General features: G+C 37.7%; 2 protein-coding genes across 2 annotated transcripts in view; one reads left to right on the top strand and one right to left on the bottom strand.

The window, feature by feature from the left end:
• The window catches only part of LOC136850681 (uncharacterized), a 210535-nt gene that overhangs the window by 129075 nt on the left and 70827 nt on the right, over positions 1–10633 (bottom strand). The window lies entirely within an intron of this gene.
• LOC136850680 (major facilitator superfamily domain-containing protein 6-like) overlaps positions 10096–10633 on the top strand; it is a 62886-nt gene continuing 62348 nt past the window's right edge. Inside the window, exon 1 of the mRNA XM_067124477.1 lies at positions 10096–10565. The gene's annotated coding sequence lies outside the window, so the exon portion shown is untranslated. The remainder of the gene's footprint in view (positions 10566–10633) is intronic.

Raw genomic sequence — 10633 nt, 5'->3', positions numbered from 1 at the left:
AATCGTATGGGAAACATTGTGCATGAAGGTAATAAAGTATGAAAAATATTATATGAGAATGGTATGTCAGCGTTCTCTTCAAGCAGGAATTCGAGATTTATGAATAGGCCTACGTTTAAATACATGACATAGCGATCAATTCAATGTAGAAAGCAGCAAAATGCGGAAAGGGGGTATAAAGACAATAATAACGATAAATTTATCTATCTGCAAACCTTAATTACTAGAAAACGCAAGATCGCCATCAGTGCCACCAGACGACTTTTAGACGCTCAGAGCAAAATGCAAGTAGGAAAACGCCCAATAACGCAATCGTATCAGACTCCGAAAGAAGTAAGCGGATGTGGTTCAGTGTTCTTTCTTTGTAAGTGGTATTTTTATCTTCTCCTTTATCTCATTTACCCCTTACTCTCTCAGCCGTGTAACTGCCATCTGCAACCTGATAATAATAGTAATACTAAACACTGGCAACGAAGGAAAACTTATTTAAAGAAAATTACGAATTGTATGGCATTTCAAAGCCCGGCTTCTTAACTGGGAAGTAGGAGAGGGAACGGAGAAATGAACTTTCCATTTTTCTTTTTTCAGATATACCGTTGCAAGAGCAAACATTCGAAGGTTAATCTGTCTTCGTGTGAGCCTCCCTGTGCTCCTGTTTGCAGACGGGATCCTTTCGAGGAGACAGAACCTGCTGATGCAAAGAGCGAAGGACGTTGCGTCTGTCTACGTGCAGCCACGGACTGAACTCAGCAACTTCGTGGCTGCCGCCGATTCGATTCCTGTAACGTGGATGCGACTTCAGTTTGGATAATGCTTAATCGGGGTTATCAACCACTTTACGCCTTAATCTTATTATCCCATAGTAGGGTAAACAACATCATTTATGAATAATCGAACTCCAGTTACGACAGCGACACAGTGTTGCTTAATTGCTGCAGAAATGTTCAAGGCTAATTTAAACCTCTCCAATATTTAGTTCGTAACCATGACATAATATAAATAATAATAAATTACAGCTGCCCTCTTTGTCATCCCCAACATTCATAGCTGAACACTGACGACACAAAGGAGCTTAATCAACAGAGTGTAATTTAATGCAAGCGAAGCCTAAAACTTACAGTAGGTAACCTGTTCGAACGAGCGACTGGACGCAAGGTGGGAGATTCCGTGACCTCAGCAACGTTCTCTTCGCGGAAGTGTACGAGATACAAATAGGAAAATGGGCTGGACAACCGGCCGCATGGTGAACTGAGTTCGTGGAATCACCCACAGATTGAGGTTACTCGGAAAGGGGAGAAAGATACAGCAGCACAATGAGAAGGAGGAGACACACCTGACGTAAATAAAAAAAGGGGGTACGCCACGGAAAATCATGTCCGTGTCGCCTTCCATCATGGCATCTTTGCCCACCTGCCTAGCGGTAAGATTTTTCCTTACATTGTCACGTAGGCATTCGAAATGATTTACCTAATACTACATATACGATATACATAAATGCGCATGCGCTAACATGCATTTCACCAAAGAGATCGTAATCGATCCCAGTGGGAATAGGGCCTAACTTTCACCGCTTTCTTTAAATAAAAAAAATGGGGCATTTGTTGATATAAACAGTGCATTATGTACCTGGTAAACAATTGGCTACAGTGAGTTCCAATACGGGTGGAGAAGAGCATGGGGTTAGTAACCTCATCCTAAGGAATTGCTGAGAATCGAAAGGCAACACCTGTGGATTCCAAATGATGTAAGGGGAAAATACGTATAGATGAATTAGGATCTGCGACAAAGACTAAAGCAAAAAACTGCAATGGATTACCCTGCTAATATACATATTACAAATAAAACAAGATTGAGGTCGCTCTTCCACATTTTAGTACATTTGGTCCTGCATTGTGAAAATATGCCCTGTGAAAATCTATATCTAAATATTAGTTTAAGACCAAATATAAAAAACCCTGGTATTGAATCTGTTATTGCTATAATTAGCGACTATTACCACTAATCGTAATAATTCAAGGAGGACCTCTGCATCTATTTCCGCAAACTCATTTTCTTCAATGAATCGTAAGCAATTAACACTGAGCCAAACGAAAAGAAAAACAACTTTGGGTTCAGAAGCCCACGAGTTTTTCCTTCTCCGACTTCCATTCCTTGACCAGGAAGCTGTTCACAGTCAGAGGAAAGTGTTCTATCCTATTTCTGTAATTTCTGTGGCGATCTTAGCGTGTTTAGTTCGTATATACTTAACAAGTAACTTACTTATTAGTATGCATTTTGGTTAAAATCATCATGGGTATTTTCTCTAGAATTCCACGTATTTCCCCGAATCTTGGATTAACTTGATGAGAAAATAAATATGTATAAATAATCCCTTTTCTATCTTTCTCACTGACATTCGTCAATACCCGCCCAGTAAAATGCATTTCATCCCATTTCTATTAAAAGTCCGGCTGTCCCCCTAATGAAAAGCTTTTGTGATAATTGTAATAAATTGTTTTGGTCGCTGTAATGTGTGTATATAAATACTGTATATAAATAAATAAATAAATAAATATATATATATATAGTGTATACATATATGTATACTTTTTATATTTATATTATCTACATACACAGTTTATAGTTTTACTTTCCATTTCTACAGTGTGATATGATAGTCATTCGACACAGCTGATTGTTAACTGGGAGTTCTTAAACCAACTAGATATTTTAAATACAATGTGAAATTAGTATTGTCTCTTGACTTTTTATGTACCAACTATCAACATCATACTGATATCCAAACCAGATGATATTAACATAGGGAATCTTAATAGTTTTCTTCTTCAGACGTCTATAATTGTAAACGTAAATCTTTTGTTCATAGTGCTATCCAGGTTTTTGAAAAACCACTAGATTCTGTCAGCACTTTCATAGGCTATTGAAATATCAAGATATACATACACACACACACACACACACACACATATATATATATATATATATATATATATATATATATATATATATAGAGAGAGAGAGAGAGAGAGAGAGAGAGAGAGAGAGAGAATAATAGATAAAGCCGTCTGAGATAAGAGACGCATAGCGCTAGCGTCGAGCTGAAAATAACTCCCTTCGAAGTTTCACTATGATATTCTTATCTCAGTTCCCCTGACAGGGTTCTTCTAAATCAACGGCAGAAAGAAAAGAATATTGACAGAAAAACTGGACCCAAAAGTTGTCGGCAGAAGGCAAGCTTCCGAAAAAGAGAAAAAACCTAAATCAAGGCTCCTCAGATGAGAAACTGCAAATGCTACAAGACATCCTTTTGCTTAGACGAACGATCACGTGGAATTTGAATGCGATTTTCACAACCTGTTTTATGAAATTATGAAACAAAATTCATCAGGTTTTATATGCCTTTACCACGTATAATGATAATGCAATACAAACTTTAAAAAAGTAAGAAAATGCGCTGAGTAATGTCGCGTACTCTTGTAGCATATCAGACGTGTCTGGATAAGTCAAGTGCCGAGGACAGGCGCCATAATAGGCTGAGGAAAGAGCTTAATGTAAATATCTCGCCGTGTCTGTCAAGGTCCGATACTATAATTGCTTTCACTTTGTGGGAGTCAGGCTCTTAGCAGTTTTGTCAAGTGTTAAGCGGTAAACTGATGCGAAATCTTTATAAATGAATCGTCCTTTTTCTATTATACTTAGCTAAACTGTGAATTTAGAAAGTTCACTGTGAGAGCGAATCGGCTCTCGTGTTCGTACGCTGCCACATCTTTGTCACAACCTGAATTTCGAGTCTTGTTTGACTCCTTTACAACTCAAGATCCAAAACTGTCGTCTGGGTCATCAACTTCAACGTTTCCTCTGTGTACAATTATATATATATATATATATATATATATATATATATATATATATATATATATATATATATATATATATATACATATATATGTATTTATCTATATAATATATAATACATACATATATACTGTATATACACATACATACATACATATACAAATGTGTATATATGTGTATATATATAATTTATATATATACTGTATATATATATATATATATATATATATATATATATATATATATATATATATATATATATATGATGCTTCTAACCTGATAGTTTATCATTCTCCCTCTCTCTCTCTCTCTCTCTCTCTCTCTCTCTCTCTCTCTCTCTCTCTCTCTCTCTCTCTCTGAAAGAAACAAGTCAAACGAATAAATCTTTTTTCGTATTTTCGCTCGAATAAGTAGGAGTTAACGAACTGGAGCAAATGCCATCACTGCATATGAATTGCAAAAGAAAAACTAGTGAGGAGGGCAAAATAGAAAAATGTTAATTACAGGAGAACAGAAGTACCGTTAGCTACCCTGGGATGACGGAAAAGTCCATGAAAAGGAGGTATGTAATGCAGGAGGATGAATACATGTCCATTTTACTGCTGCACTGATCAGTCATAGGAAAAACCTCAGAGATAATACACATTAACACACCCAGATATATATATGCTCGTTTGTTTCGGGTTATGTAAAAACTGAACATCAACGAGTTATCATATATTTACTTAGACATTCAAGATTCTTACCGGAAGTGAACTTCGTCCATAAGAAACGAGATCGTCACAACTAAGTAAAAATAGTACTGTCATCGAGTCCAGTGTCTAAAAGTTAGTTTGTTATGATATTAAGTGCTTCCTGATCGACAATTTTCTCAAAGACAGTCACTCTGTAGAGACTCTTTCAGCCTTTGAATTGGTAAAAACAGGTACAAATATCACCCAGAAAGAAAATCTGTTTTAAATCAAGTTTCCGTCGATATATGCACTGGTAAACTCACCTGGTAACTTTCAATAATAATGCCGAATGTTAAATAAAAAACGTTTATTCTGATGTTCTTTTAATTTGAGAGAGTTATTCTAACCATCCAATCAAAGCCTGAGAAAATTCAATCACACACAATGAATTACTATCATTATCAGTTAGTAATTTGTCACTGTCAAAGCAATTACGATGCAGAACTACCAGTGGAAGAATTCCTGACACGTGGTATTCCAGTAGTCTAAATATGTGAGGTAACTTCTTGATATCGTATACAGGTGAATTCAGAGACGGTCACGAAGTTTAAATTTATTTGTACAGTTGTGTCTCGACTGAGTCGTATAGTACAGTCCTTAACACGGACACATATGTGAATAATTCTCGTCTCACAGTTACAAAAGCTGTTTCCAAGATTTCTGTTTCTTCACAACAAAACAATCCTGAATATCCGTGTATAAATATAACCTTAGAACGGAATGGAATGGAATGTGAAACTTAGGCAAAGGCCAACCGCTGGGATCCATGACGTCATTCAGCGATGGAAGGGACGCTGAAAGTGAAAAAGTTGTGAAGGTAAAACAGGTGGAAAACCTCGCAGCTGTGCTGTGAAACAATGGTTTGGAGAGGGTGGAAAGTAAGATGAAAGAAAGTGAATATAAACGGAGGTAAAGTAAAAGTAATGAATGGGGTTGCAGCTTGCGGCCGGAAGGAAGCTGTAAAGAACCTTAAGGAATAACTACAGTGCACCACGTGCTGTGCACTGACGGCACTTAACCCCCTCCGCAGAAAAAAATAACCCTAGAAACGGACCCGAATAACATCGGTTTACAGACCCAGAGGCGTCTTCTCTTAATAAGCCTCTGGGGAAACTATTCTAGCTATGATAGGATGGAACAAAATAGAGGACTCTTCCTATAACATCGAAAATATTGGGTCAAGTTCTTTGAGGATAGTACAACGCAATGGCTGCCCATAACGTTGACTGAAAAGATTTTGATAATCGTTATTTGTTCAAATAGCTGCACGCGCTTTGAATGAGCACGTGCTGACATCTGGTGGTTGCATTTGAAGGATGACAGCTTCATCATAGAAAAAAATAAGGTCATAAACTACCTATCTAAATTCATATAAACACCTGGAAAGTGGTTTATCTTTGTAGTAAAAATATAATTAAGTGAAAGTACAATACAGGGGCTCTGCTCTCACGTGGTTCATTGTAGACATTACCTACGGTTGTTTGCAGCGTTCCTTCGGCCCCTAGCTGCCCGCACCCACTTTTTACCCTTTCACTCTACCTTCATTCACGCTTTTTTTTTCATCTTGCTGTCCAACCACTCTAACTCTCTCTCTTTTCACTCTCTCAATCGCTGAATGGCCTGAAATGCCCCAGTGTCCAGCTTTATAATCTAATTTTCATAAAACTCAAAATCAGGTCTATTCAAGATTAAGTAGAACCCAAACGCAATAATGCTGTCAGATGATTATAAAATTTATATAAACGCCTATGAAGGCTGCTTAGGGTAACTTGAAACATCGAGTGCGATAAAAAGAAAAAAATTAACTAAACTGATCCGGTTATACAGAAACAGTCGCGTGAAAGAAAAAAAATCGGTCGTACTGTTGAAGTGAAAAAGGGGAAGTTGGATATTTGGCCCACAAATCAAATCATTATATGATCATGAATGTCATTTTTCGTATTCAGCCATCTTTAAACACCCACTGCATTTACATAATCTTGTCATTTAAAGCTGTAAAGTATTTTTCTTACGTAAGTCAAGTCCGTGTTTTCAAAGACCCAGCACTCTTCCACCCAGTTTAAGGAATGTTCTGAAACCACTAACAAGTTTATTTGGCTGTCAACGCTTCTCCAAATCACTATGAATTTGGTATATTAAGATTGAAAATTTGTCAGCACTGACATAAACACCAACAAAAATCCAAAGCAATGATTTGTTTATTTTTGCACTCTGTAAGGACAGTAATTCTTTCCGAGAAAGCCAGGACTATAGGAGAATGAATAAGAGTGGCGTTAGCACACGACACTATAAAATATTTTTGGCATCATCGTTATATTCAGTCAATAAATGTCAACTCGTAGTCAGGTGGTGTGCTCAACGACCCCAAGATCCTTAAAAAAAAATGTCGAGGTCTGTGCACTTGGAATAAGAAAAAAATAAAAATGTGCCAAATTTTTTACAGCGCAATCGAGTTTTCTGTACAGCGTATAATGCTGTGTGAGCCGCGGCCCATGAAACTTTCACCCGCGGCCTGGTGGTGGCCTGTCCTATAGCGTTGCCAGGAGCACGATCATGGGTAGCTTTAACCTTAAATAAAATAAAAACTACTGACGCTAGAAGGCTGCAATCTGATATGTTTGATGATTGGAAAGTGGCTGATCATCATACCAATTTGCAGCCCTCTAGCCTCAGTTTTTAAGACCTGAGGGCGGACAGAAAAAGTGCGGACGGACAGACAGAACGCCGCCTCAATAGTTTACTTTTACAAAAAACTAAAAAGAACCTCTCTGAGTAGTGATATACCTTCCCATCCCTGACCCTGGGTCGTGGGTCAAACGTTCCGAAGAATTTAAAGCAAATTAACGACCCTTACGAATAACCTACTGTATATATATTACCCGAGCAGTAGTAGGAACAAGAATGCATTCGAATGTGTTTTTCTTCAGAGGCCCCACTTTTTTGTGAAAATCGTCATAAATATAAAAGCAGCGTACTTGATGAAATATAATAGCTTTTGGGTTATTGTTATATTAGTATATTAGACTTGATACTGCAATAGTAACTCACAGGGTTATTAGAAAGGAAATTACTTTTGAACGTGCCACTTTTGAGAAGATTGGCAACAATGGTATCTATTTACAAAGACAATCACTCATTCGATCAGCGTTAAAGATAAGAAAAAACATATATATCGTGCTAATACAATAAAAATGAAAAACCCGAATAAGACTGTCAGCTTCTTCAAGAGGTGAAAAATTATAATTCCCTATGAGTCTATAAAGAGTCAATAAAAAAATGAATTATTTTCTGGAAACCTTAAAACTGGGTAAGAAAAATAAAAGCAAGGCACCCACATCAAAGGCAATTCATTTTTCTTATGCCAGTGTTATTAGCATCTTACCCAGAAGGTCAGTTTTATGCCCTGCATGACTGGGAGTAAATATAATCAGTCATTACCTTTCACAGTGTGGCTGAATGACCGCCAATGAAAGTTGAGGCTGTATCTAATCTTTGTCGGTTTGCAGATAATTTTCATTTGAAATTAAGACGATAACTACACGAAACATATGAAATGCTAAAAGAAGCAATAATGTGGCTAAGTGGACCATCATTTCTACGGCAAAACAGGTCAAGCATACAAATAGCCACAGTCCAAAAGCCTTACACCTATTAGGAGGACGTTATGTCATAAAAGAGAGAGGAGACTGGAACGCCTGAAACCATGAGGAAAGAGAAAGGATTCCCTTGAGAGGAAGTTTCAGGTTTGCCCAGCGGGTGTATTGATGAAAAGGTCCTTCGATTATTCACCAACAATATCGCGCACAGCACTTTCTATTACCGCATGAAACACCACAGTGAACACGACCAGTCTTGAATATAATATGTAGGCAAATAAGCCCATGCAGCTGACTGAGCATCGTTAACCTAGATCGTTCATCTTTATCATCGTTAACGTATAGATCGTTACTTTAGACACTCATACGTTTTCCCCCGTAGGTGAATCTGTGTAAAGTTATTACCATTGAAGTGTGAATGGCAGCTTTTAAGAATATACTGCAAGAAGGTTTTTCATTGCATCAGAAAATAAAATGAGGACTGATTCACCTCCTCCTTGAAGAAAATTTATTTAAATGTAATAACTTTATTTCAGCCGCCGGTTCTGTTATTTAAATTGTGTGAAAAAAGGTAAGAGTAAAAATCAAGGGAAGTTTCAGGTTTGCCCAGCGGGTGTATTAATGAAAAGGTCCTTCGATTATTCACCAACAACATCGCGCACAGCACTTTCTATTACTGCATGAAACACCGCAGTGAATACGACCAGTCTTGAATGTGAAATAATATGTAGGCAAATAAGCCCATGCAGCTGACGGAGCATCGTTAACCTAGATCGTTCATCTTTATCATCGTTAACCTAGATCGTTACCTCTTTAGACACTCACGTTTTCCCCCGTAGGTGAATCTGTGTAATGTTATTACCATTGAAGTGTGAACGGCAGCTTTTAAGAGTATACTGCAAGAAGGTTTTTCATTGCATCAGAAAATAAAATGAGGACTGATTCACCTCCTCCTTGAAGAAAATTTATTTTAATGTAATAACCTTATTTCAGTCGCCGGTTCTGTTATTTAAATTGTGTGAAAAAAGGTAAAAGTAAAAATCCTGCTCTTGCATCCGCTGCAAACGTTAACCAAGATGTACCGGTTTGCACCAACGCAAGGTTCTCGACCAGTTTTCAAGATCTAGTTTTTGCAATCTTGATCTTCAAAGGTTATTTGACAGGTGACTTCCTAATAATAACTTTTGGCCGCATCTATGTTCAATCGGTCACAGCACGATTCTCTTGAAGTATGAAACACCCTGCTTTTATACATCCCGACTGTTCCATTATTTATAAAAATAGCCGCTGCCTTTTGAATCGCAAAAGATCTCTCCCTACTGGGTTGAATCTATCAAAAGTGATCCCCGGTATTCGGTGTCACGTGCTCACATGCACCTGTGATTTCGATTGCCTGCTTTCCTATTATGTAGATGTCTCTCCTTTTATTACTTCACCTGTCTGTCTTGTGGAATCCTTTCTGCCAGCTCTTCTGCGTTTAACCCCAATAAAGACAACTTTCTTATTTCCGACAACTTCATCGGCAGAGAACTCAAGACTGCTTGAAGTTTAGTGTTTGTTTCTACGAAAACGGTGCTAGCGTCTCACACACGAAAAAGATCATTCATCGGGTTCATTCACAAAATCTTGCGGAAGAAGAGAATTCACTGTGAAATAATTCTTCATGGAGTAACCTTGCTTGAAAGAAAAAAAGGGAACAAATTTATGCGAACTAACACGCACGCCCATCATTCTATTCTTTGTAGGTGACATGAATAACTTCCAACTAAAGTGTAAATGTTACCCAAAAAACCTAGAGGCCTTTCGGTAATGCGTCCATGACGGATTAGTGCGTGCGTTCGTACATTCCCACATATTGTGGCGACTTCCTCGTGGAGCAGAGTGATCAATATATAAAGTGCACAACACCTGTAGCTCCCGCAAGTCTGAACTGGAGGAGCCAGGCGACAGTGCGAGTGATTCCAATCCGAGGTTTATTCATCAAAGTACTGAAGCGTTCGTGGGACCAAAGACAACGCCAACTAGGAAGAGTCTTTAAGTGATCCTTCATTCTTATCAATACTGTGAAATATTTCTCGTTCCCTGAGGAAAAAATTATCAATAACTTCTTGAATTTTTCAAGTTCTATGAAAATGAATAGCTGTGAGACGGGTAATTTAACAGCCTAACAAGCGCTTCGTCTAAATGTCGTTTGTCCAAGTTCATGAATCATACTAGGTCAATAACATACAAGAAACAAAACAACTCGTCTGAATGCTAGGGTCAAGGTTATGAGTTTGCCAGATTTCAACCTGATAGTGTAAGTGATTGATAGAGATTCGTCTGGATCCTCAACAGTGTACGGTAAATCGGCAGGGACCTTGACTTTCGTTTACACAAGGTAAGAGACTCCCACATGATTGCTATAGCTATTAGTGAGTGTAAACTTGAATTTAAAAAAAAAAATGT

The sequence above is a fragment of the Macrobrachium rosenbergii genome, chromosome 22 (assembly GCF_040412425.1).
Source record: "Macrobrachium rosenbergii isolate ZJJX-2024 chromosome 22, ASM4041242v1, whole genome shotgun sequence".
Taxonomy (NCBI): Eukaryota; Metazoa; Arthropoda; class Malacostraca; order Decapoda; family Palaemonidae; genus Macrobrachium; species Macrobrachium rosenbergii.
Note: the sequence above shows the minus strand (reverse complement) of the source record. Positions and strands in the feature narration are given on the sequence as shown.